We start from the raw sequence: 10,170 nt of genomic DNA, 5'->3' as shown, positions 1-10,170 counted from the left end.
GCTACCCAGGGCCTCCCGGCCTGGCAGGAAGGACCTCAGCTGGGGCCGAGCGCCCCTGGCAGTGGGCACAGGCGGGTCAGGTTGGCCAAGAGAAGGTGGCAGAAGGGCTAGAAAGGATGCAGCGGGGGGCCGGGGGGCTGCAGAGGGGGCTGGCCGGTCCCCCCAGGGGCTCCCAGGGGTCTCGCTGGGCCTGGTGCTCCCACCCATGCCCAGAACGTCGGGCCTCTGTGCCCAGGGGGCCTCCACATGGGACAGTCCACGAGGGGCTGAAGACACCCCAAGGGCTCAGGGCTGGGCGAGAGCTCAGAGGGGCCGCCCGTCGCCCTGGAGCCAGCCAGCGGGGCCGAAGCCGGGCTGTCTCGGGGTGTCGGGGCAGGGATCCTCCGGCACCCTCTCCCCCGGGGGATTCTCGGGGGGGGCCCGGGCCTCGTCGGCTCTGGGCCTCAAGCCCGATGGCACGGGCACGGCTGAACGGGGAGGGCAGGGTCTCGGGCGTTTGCTCCGCAGGCTGGCCGCCCGCTTCTTCGACTCCGTCGCCGCGGGGCATCTGGAGGCCGTCCGGGAGCAGCTGAGGGAAATCCACCGAAGGGGCCTGGAGCTCACCCACCCCTCGCTTCGAGGTGAGCTCGGCCCCGGGCACGGCGGGCAGCCCAGGCCTCGGAGAAGAGACGGAGGGCCGCCCAGAGAGAGCGGCCGGGGGGGGGGGGAGGCCGGCTCTGCGGGGCTGCCCTGGGGCTGTGTGGCCTGGAGAAGGGAGGGGACTCGTCCAAGGTCTCCCGGTGTGGGAGGACGGCAGGCGCACCTGGCACCTGTTCTGTTCTGCCCGCCAGGCTGGGTGCAGGAACCGCAGGGAGGTCGGAGGCAGCCTCCCCTCCAAAGCAGGCGAGCCTTGGCCCGGGGGCCGGGCGGGATGAGGAAGGCCAGGCGAGGGCCCCTGTGGGCAGGAGTCCTCGGGAGGGCCGGCCCTCGGGGACCCCCTTCTCTGTGCCCTCCCGACAGAGGCCGGGACGGGGAAGACCTGCCTGATGAAGGCGCTGCTCAGGTCGCAGGACAAGGCCGAGCCGCAGGTGCTGGCCGTGGTGCGGCTCCTGCTCGGGCACGCCGAGGAGCGCGGGCGGCTGGCCGAGCTGCTCAACGCCTCCTACACCGACAAGTACTACTTCGGTGAGCCTCCCTTTACCCAGCCGCAAAGTGGGTCCGGCGGGCCCAGGCCACGGAGCCCCGAATCCGTGACGCCCTGCGGCGGGCCGATGCTCGGCCGGCCTGGGGGGGAAGCGGGAGACGAGGGCCAGAGGGGCGTCTAGGCGCCCGGAACCCAGAGGGGGCGGCTGGGGGGGACGCTGAGCCTCGGCCCAGGGGCGCCCCAGAGCGGACGGCCGGGCTCCCCCGTGTCCCCAGGCCAGACGGCATTGCACATCGCCATCGAGAAGGGCCTCAAGGACACCGTCCGCCTCCTGGTGGAGAAGGGGGCCGACCTCCGCGCCCGGGCCACCGGCCTCTTTTTCCAGCTGCGCCGCGGCCCGGAAGAGGGCTTCTACTTTGGTAAAGAGCCTCCCGAGGCCGGGGGGCGCGGGGGGGGGGGCAGAGGGCGCCCCGAGGCCGGCACTGAGCGCCCCCCGCCTGCCCCAGGGGAGTACCCGCTGTCGCTGGCGGCCTGCACCCAGCAGCCGGACCTGGCGCTGTTCCTCCTGAGCCGGCCTGAGCCCCGCCTGGCCGAGGCCCGGGACTCCCTCCACAACACCGTCCTGCACGCCCTGGTGCTGGGGGCCGGCGGCCGGCCGGGGGCGGCCGACATGTACGAGCTGGTGCTGCGGGCCAGCGAGGAGAGGCGGCTGCGGGACGAGCCGCTCTCCGACGGCCACCTGGAGAAGCTCCGCAACCGGCAGGGCCTGACGCCCCTGCAGCTGGCGGCCCAGGAGGGCCAGCTCGAGGTAGCCCGGAGCCCCGTTGGCAGGAGGGGGCGGCACGGGAGGGGCACGGGAAGAGAGGCGGGGCTCCGGGCCGATGGGGACACGGAGGCAGGCAGAGGCGAAAAGGGGCCTGCGGGGGGGTCCCCCGGCTAGGGGGGTGGCGGCGGCCTTCCTGACTGTCCACAATGCCCCTTGGCTGGCCCCGGCCCGGCCACTGACCCGCCCTCCCGCCTCTGGCCCTCCACGCCCGGCCAGCTGTTCCGGCACATCGTGAGCAGGGAGCTCCCCGCGGGCCACCCGCTGCACCATCTCTCCAGGAGATTCCTCGAGTGGACCTACGGGCCGGTGAGCTGTTCTCTGTATGACCTGAGCCAAGTGGACACCAGCGAGGCTCACTCCGCCCTCAAGATGGTCGTGTCCAGCCCAGATATGGAGGTGAGGCCCGAGGCTGGGGGGCGGCCGGCGGGCCGGGCGGAGGTGGCATTCGAGGCCTTCGGTCCCCCTCAGAGAGCCTCCGAGCTGCTGGAGGTGGAGCCCCTACGGAGTCTACTAGAATCCAAATGGACCTCCTTCGCGGGCGCCATGTTTGTCATCAGCACCGTCTGGTACCTCACCTACATGGGGCTCTTCACAGCCATCACGGCCCAGTGGCCTGGGTTCCAGGTGAGCCGGCTGGCCCTCCCGCCCTGCCCCTCGCCCCAGCGCCATCGGTGGTCACTCCTGTGCCAAGCATTCGTGCCCCGCACCGTGCCCACCCGGGGCCGCCCTCCCCCTCACCCCCTCGCCCACCAGCCACAGGAGGGGCCGACAGAGGGCCTCGGGAAGGAGGCTCGGCCGGGGCTCGGGCCCAAGGCTGGGGGCACCCGCGGTCAGGGGAGGCGCCCCGGCGAAGGAGGGAGACAAGGAGTGGTCAGACGGCCAAGCCAGGGCACGGCAGCCGAGGAGGCCGAGGGCTGAGAAGGGGACGAGGGGCCGTGCCCCAGGGGACGGCCAGGCCCAGGGAAGGGGCCTCCTGGGCTGCCCCAGGGCCTCTGTGGGGGCCGCACGGGGGAGGGGAAGGACTCAGAGGGAGGAGAGAGGCCCAGCGGCCCAGCTGACCACAGGAAAGGGAGCGAGACAGCGGGGCCAGGGTCGGGGGGAGGCACGAGGTCCCGGGGAGGTGGGAGAAGAGGCGTGGAGTGCTGGGAACGGTGGCAAAGGCCCAGAGAAGGCCCAGGGCCTAGGGCTGAAGGCCGGAGGTTCGGGGAGGCCGGGCGGAGATGGGGCCGGGAGGGAGGCCCAGGGAGCCAGGGGTCCCTGCCCTACGCCTACCCCTATCTTCCCATCCCCAGGAGCCCACTGCCCGGGCCCCGAGCAGAGCACCCTGGAGGACCGTCGGGCAGGTGTACGTCTTCCTGTCGGCCGTCGGCCTGCTGGGAAAGACGGTAGGTCTGGCCACGGTGGGGATGAGGCAGCCGGCCGGGCCCGGTGTCCTGGCCTCCTGGGCAGCTGGCCTTCCCGAGGGGCCCGTCAGCCCCAGAGCTAGGCACCTGGCTGGGCCGTTTGACCCCGAGGCTGACTAAGTACCCCTCCCTCCCCCGGCGGTGCCCGGCCCAGTCCTTACGTGTCTGCTCCGGGCTAGAAGCTGTGCCAGCCCCTGGCCTCAAGGCACTTCCGTTCTCTTGCCCCAGTGCGGGGAGAGGGATGCCCACCAAGGTCTGAAAGAGGCAAGAGGCGGGCTGGCATATCCCGGGGCATCTGCTTCCCTCAGGCACTGGACATCGTCTGGATGTGGCCTTTCCAGCTTCTGCCGTTCCTTCTGAAAAGCTATTTCCATATCCTTTGGTAAGTGAGGCAGTGCCAGGGCCAGGCATTGGCAGAATGGGGGCAGCCCGCAGGGGCCTGGGATGCAGGCACCAAGGGGAAAAACTCTGTGGGCAGATGAGCACAGAGGTGGGCACAGAGATGGGCACAGCGTCTTCTTCGTGCCTCTAAGCTGATGTTAAGCCTTCAGCAGTTACCAGGGGAGCCCTGCCCGTGCAGCCTGTCCCGAATAGCCTTGGCTGTGCTCTCACTGGGCCCCCAGTTGGCATTCTTGGCATCAAACACTCAGCAAAAGTCTTGGGCGACCAGCCTGATGGTGGGTGGAGCCCAGGTGGGCCTCGAGTTCATCGGAGCGGAGAATTCCCAGGAAGAAGCTCCTCCCACTAGCACAAGTGCCAGCCTTGCCAGCACCCTGCCAGGGGCCCCGAGTCAGGGGGCCAGGCGGCTCCGGAGGCAGGCCTGGAGGCCGAGGCCAGCACCGCCTGCCCGCTGTGCCCCTCTGTTTCTGTCTGTCCGTCTCCCCCACCCCATCCTTCCTTGGAGCCAAAAGCGTCGCCGCCCACTGAGACCCCCTAGTGCCAAGGATCCTGCCTCCCGCTGCCCAGGTCACCCTTCTCTGTCCTCCTCCCTCCCTGTTCTCCTGCTTCTTCCTGCAAGCCTTCCTCGGGGTGGCCTCCCTCCAGCCCGTTTTCTCCCCGGGAGGGCGGGCCCAGGGCTTCCCTCTTACTGGCACAGACGCCGCTGCAGGGCTTCGCTGCTCCCTCTCTGCAGACCCCTCCAGCCCCAGCCCTCGGGCTCAGAGCTGGACCCCCTGGCCCATCCTGGGCTTCCTCTTGGCTCTGGTTGGCTCTGCTGAAGGCAGAGGAGGGGGGGCAGCGATAGCAGCTCTCGGGAGGCCCTGGGCCCCGGGCCAGCAGGCAGAGGCACGGCCGGAGATGCCTGGCCAGCGAGCCTCGGCTTCAGTCTCTTCCAGGCCCTGCTGGTGCTCTGCTCTCTGTTGCTGTCCTGGGTGCAGGCCGAGGACTCCTTGGCGCTGGTGCAGGGGGTGGCCCTGGTGCTGGGCTGGTGTGCCCTGCTCTATTACTCCAGAGGCTTCAGGCTCACAGGCATTTACACCGTGGTCCTGCAGAAGGTGAGGCCTGAGCCTGGCCGGCCCTCACAGGGTAGGGAAGCTCCAGAGGGCAGGCAGGGCCAGCCCCCGGCATGAGGCCTGGCCCAGAGTGGGCGCTGAGCTGCTCGTCTGATCGGATCGCATCGGTCACTGCCCCTCCTCCCTCAGGCTCCCGGGCGGTGGCTTACAGTAAGCTTTAGCCCCCCTCACTCCCTCCCCACCCCGTATTAAGGGTCGGCATCTTTGGCTTCCTCAGATGATTCTCCAGGACGTGGTCAGGTTCCTGCTGGTGTATGTGGTTTTCCTCCTGGGTTTTGCCTCTGGTGAGTTCTTCCCAGGGAGACACGGACCTTCTGTCCCCCTTCCCCACCCACCCAAGAAGGTCTCACGGTGGCCTCCCACTGGCCAATTTTGGGTGACAGAATGGTGAGGTGGTGAAGCTGGCTGGTGGGGAGCAGGTCCGCCAGAGGCCCAGGGTCTTCCTGACTGTGCGCTGCACCAGGGGGAGCCTCCCTGTAGATGGTGAGATTTTAATTGGGCCTTAATGGCAGCCGGAGAGCTTAATAGAGTGGCTTGGGGGACAGCCAGAAAGAATGACCAAAGCCAAGAGACAGAGGCTTTTTTTTTTTTTTTTTAAATATAACCCTCACCTTCTGTCTCAGAGTCAATACTGTGTATTGGCTCCTAGATGGAAGAGTGGTAAGGATGGGCAATGGGGGTCAAGTGACTGGCCCAGGGTCACACAGCTGGGAAGTGTCTGAGGCCACATTTGAACTCAGGACCTCCTGTCTCTAGGCCTGGCTCTCTATCCACTGAGCTACCCAGCTGCCCCCAGAGACTCTTGTTCTTGGTAGGGTCATTGGAATGAAGGCTATGTGCAGGAGAGTCAGGTGTGAGAAGCCTGGAAGGGGAGGAGGGGGTGGGTTATAAAGGGCTTCGGAATGCCAAAGAAGATCTTCTATTTAACCCTGGAGATGATAGGGAGCCCCTGGAGTCTATTGGGAGGGTCAGAATGTGTGTAAGAGAGAGGGAGAGGGAAATAGAGAAAGAGACAGACAGACACGGTGGGACCTGCACTTAAGGAAAATTGCTTTAGTAGCTGAATGAAGGATGGATTGGAATTGGGAGAGAGAAAAGATACCTCAGCCTCAGCCTCAACCTCTATATTGAGGAGAGATGATGCAGAGGTGAAACTGATGAGAGGTGTTGTAGAGGCCAAATAGATAGTGCAGAGGTGAAATCGACAAGAGTTGTAGAAGTGATACTGAGAGATTGCAAAGCTGAAATAGACAAAGTGATATCAATGATAAATGTTGCAGAGCTGAAGTCACCTGAGGTGATATTGAGGAGAGATAATCCAGCGGTGAAATGTACAAAGGTGATATTGAGGCGAGATGGTCCAGGGATAAAACTGACAGACCCTAACACCATACTGTATGGGGGAGGGGAGAGAATGAGGAGTCCAGGAAGACTCCTAGTTTGGGAACCTGATAGACTGTGATGGTGGAGGTGACCTGGAAAGTAATAGGTGGAGGGGGGGGGGGGAGAGGAAAGGGAATGAGTTCAGTTTTGGACACGTAGAGTTTCAGATAGCTCTGAGATATCCTGTTTGAGGTGTCTGCGGGGCAGCTGGAGATGCTAAACTTTAGATCAGCAGAGTTTGAGGCAGAAAAGGGAGATGTGAGAATTCTTGGCATAGAGGAAGTCACGCGAGCTGATAAGATGTCCAGGTGAAGCAGCCTGGGGGAGAAGAGAAGAGACGAGGGCCCAGGACAGAGCCCTGAGGGCCCCCTGTGGTTGGAGGTGCAGAGCCACGGAGGAGATTAGCAAGGAGAGGGTGCCAGTGGCCAGTGTTGCCGAGGCAGAAGGAGGATTGAGAAAAGGCCATTGGATTTGGTGACCAAGAGATCATGGGTAACCGTGGAGAGAAGTTTCAGTGGGATGATGAGATCAGATGCCAGACTGTAAGGGCTGAAGAAGGGAGAAGAGACAGAGGAGGCACCTGGTGCAGATGCCTCTTCTAGGAGTGAAGCCAAAAAGCACCGAAGACACAGAGGTTGGTGCTTAGCAGGGAGAGTTCTATCAGGATGGAGTAACTGAGGCAGGAGCCAGGGAGCGGTAGGTGTCCTCCCCCTCCCTCCCTTGCTGGACACCCAGACTGACCCTGGATCTCTTGCTGTTCTCCCCTTCAGCCCTCTCAGCCCTGACTAGCTCGTGTTTTGACCAGTGTCCCTACAACAGTGTGGGGAATGCGTCGGCGGCTCTCTTCAAGCTGACCCTGGGGCTTGGGGACCTGTCGGGCCCCGAGCACTCCAGGTTTCCGGGCTTCTTCCTCGTCCTCCTCATCATCTATGTGATTCTCACCTCCGTCCTTCTCCTCAACGTGCTCATCGCCCTCATGAATGAGACGGTCAGCATGGTGTCGTCGAGGAATGAGAAGATCTGGCGAGTGCAGGTAGGGCCCTGCAGCTACCAGCGGGCAGCCCGGCAGGCTCAGGGGCACCTGGCGTGCTTTGTTCTTGCCCCAGGCCCGGGAGCTGAGGCTGAGGGTGGCCGTTCTAACCTGGAGGGGTTTTGTCCGTTCTCCAAAGCCCCTGGGGTCTGGGCCGGAGCCAACATCCGCCGTCCATGCAGCCGTGTTTCTTTGGCAATCTGTCTACACCAGCGGGTTCCAAACTTTCTTGGCCTCCCGCCCCCTTTCCAGAAACACTATTCCTCAGCCCCCTGGAAATGAATGTTTTTACATTTTAATAGCAATGAATAGGAAAGCTCAATGCGCCTGTGGCCATCCCCGCGCCCCTGGATCGCTGCAGCACCCACCAGGGGGCGGTGGCGCCCACTTTGGGAATCTCTGGTCTAGAGTGGCCAGTTTCTACAAAGTCCACTTAGAGGGGGCGAATTCTTCTCCCCATTCTATAGATAAGGAAGCTGAGAGCCAGAGGGCGAGTGACAGAAGGGTCCAAAGGGAAGGGCTGGGGACACACACCCAGGAGTGCTTGGCCTGAGCTGGGCACCGAGGGCACCCGGACCAAAGAGACCCAGCCCTCAGGGACCTTCCATTCCCTGGGCCCAGGGGGAGGGCAGGAAACACGGAGGCCCCCAAGCAGCAACCCCAACTGTACGGGTGCTATCAGGGCAGGGGGCAGCCAGAGGTCCCCTGTAGGCCAGACGCCAGGAGGCCCGAGTGTGAGGGAGGCCATTCCAGGCCCGCAGGCAGCAGCCGGAGATGGCACTCCAGTCCGGGGAGCCTCAGAATGGCCGGCGGGCATGTAGAGAACTCCGGGGGGGGGAGGGCTGGGAAGATAGGCTGCACGGTGGACCTCTGCTCTGGGGCTGGAGTGATCCGCTTGGGGAGCCCACACGGGACGACCACACCAGGCTGCCTGGACGTGAAGGTGGTGCCCGGAGAATCCTTCCTGCCAAGCAGGCCCTGGAGCGGGGCAGAGGCAGGAGGGGGGATTCCCACAATCCCGGGACCACAACCAGTTCAAGCTGGAAGGGCCTGCAGGGCGGGGGGGCCTCGGGGACCAGGCCTCTCCCAGCCGCAGGCCGAAGGAGTGTCTCCCTGGGCGCCGCTCCCAGGGCACCCGCCGCTGCCAGGGTCACATGCTTCCAAGGCCTTCGGCACCCTGGGCAGAGGCCTCCACCACGGGCTGAGCGTGGCCTCTGGCTGTCCACCCTAGAGAGCCATCACCATCCTGGACCTGGAGCGCTGCCTGCCCATAGCCTGGCGGAGGTGGCTTCAGAGGGGCACCATCCACGCCGGCCTGTCCGTGGGGCTGACCCCGAGCCAAGAGGAAGACCTGAGGACGTGCTTACGGTAGGGTGGACGGCCCGGCCCGGGCCCGGGTCAGCCAGTCAACAGTCAGTGCCTGGGGTGACCCCAGGCTAGGCCAGACCAACCTGCCCTCCGGCAGCCGACACTAAGGGGGCCAGCGATGGGATGTCGGGGCTCCTGGAGCACGGAGAGAGCCTCAGTGGGCTCACCTGCCAGATGGCCACGCTGCCTGCTCCGCCTTGAAAGCCGCCGGGGAGGGGCCCAGGACCGAGCAGGAGCCCGGAGAGGGAGGGAGCCGGGGCCAACCCAGGCCTTTCCCCGCCGCTCCTCTAGGGTGAAGGAAGAGAGGAGGCAGACGAGGGCTGCGGGGAGGAGCCCCGCCATGGGCATCCACGAAGACCCCATCGTCTCCCCAGGTACTGCGGCCCGGCAGGGGGGGCCAGCCAGGGCTGAAGATGAGGGTGGGTAGGGGCAGCTGGAGAGGGCCGGGGGGCAGAGATGGGAAGCCTGGGGCAGGTGCTCCCAGGACAAACTGAGGGGTCTCTTTGCAAGGCCCGGGCCCCGGGGCCAGCAGGCAAGGGGTCTGAGGAGGCTAAAGGGCGACCACCACTAGGCTGGAGGGGATGGACCGAGCTCCGCCTGGGCTGCCAAGGGGCCCCGGGTTCAAATCCCGCCTCAGAGGATGTGCCCTGGACAAGAGCCCGCCCCTGCAAGGCGACGGGGCACTGGCGAAGAGCTCGGGCAATCCTGGCCTCGGGCACCAGGGCGCCATACCAGAGTGGGACCTAGGCACAGCCCGGGCCCGGGGGGGGGAGGGAGCTAGTGTGGAGGCCGGGGAGCAGAGGGGGAGTCTCAGGCTTGGGGGAGGGGGAAGGAAGGAATTTTCCCTTTAAACTCCCCGAAGCCCTCAGCTGTGTTAGGATGCACCTCCGGCAAACCCAGAATCTGCTTGTTTAGATTCCCAGGGTGTGTAGACAACTGTGACGGAGTGGCTGGAGAGGGCACTGAGCCACTGGTCAGAAGATCTGGGTTCAAGACTGGCCTCAAACCTAGCTGTGTGACCCTGGAAAAGTCATGTTGCCTGCTTGCCTCAGTTTCCCCAACTGTGAAATGGGTCTGATAATAGCCTCTGGCTCCCCGCAGTGGTTGTGAGGGTCACACGCGCCATATAAAAACTCGCCTCTTCATGCTGCTGGTGTGTCATTGTGGGGACCCCAGGAGAGTGCCTCTTGGGCTGCTGACTCCTCGCCCTTCTTGGCCCTCTGTTCCCTAGCCCGGGAAGTCCTCCCCCAAGTGGTCCTGCCCCCCTCCACTCCACAGCCTGGCACCTCTCCCCGCACTGCCCCCAAGTCCCCGAGGCTCCCTGGGCCCTCCTTGGCCAGCCAGAGGCTCGCTCCAGTGAAGCGGCCCTGCCTCCCCCACTGGCACCACCCTATGCCCACGTCCTGCCCCGGGCAGGCTCCCAGCAGGGTCTAGGGCAGCACTGGCACCCCCAAGCTGTCCAGGAGCCCCCCACATTACCCCAAGGGTGGAGGGGGGGGACGTGCTGGCTTTGGGCGGCTGGACAG

Source organism: Gracilinanus agilis, chromosome 3 (assembly GCF_016433145.1).
Source record: "Gracilinanus agilis isolate LMUSP501 chromosome 3, AgileGrace, whole genome shotgun sequence".
NCBI lineage: Eukaryota > Metazoa > Chordata > Mammalia > Didelphimorphia > Didelphidae > Gracilinanus > Gracilinanus agilis.
This window is presented reverse-complemented; position numbering follows the sequence as displayed.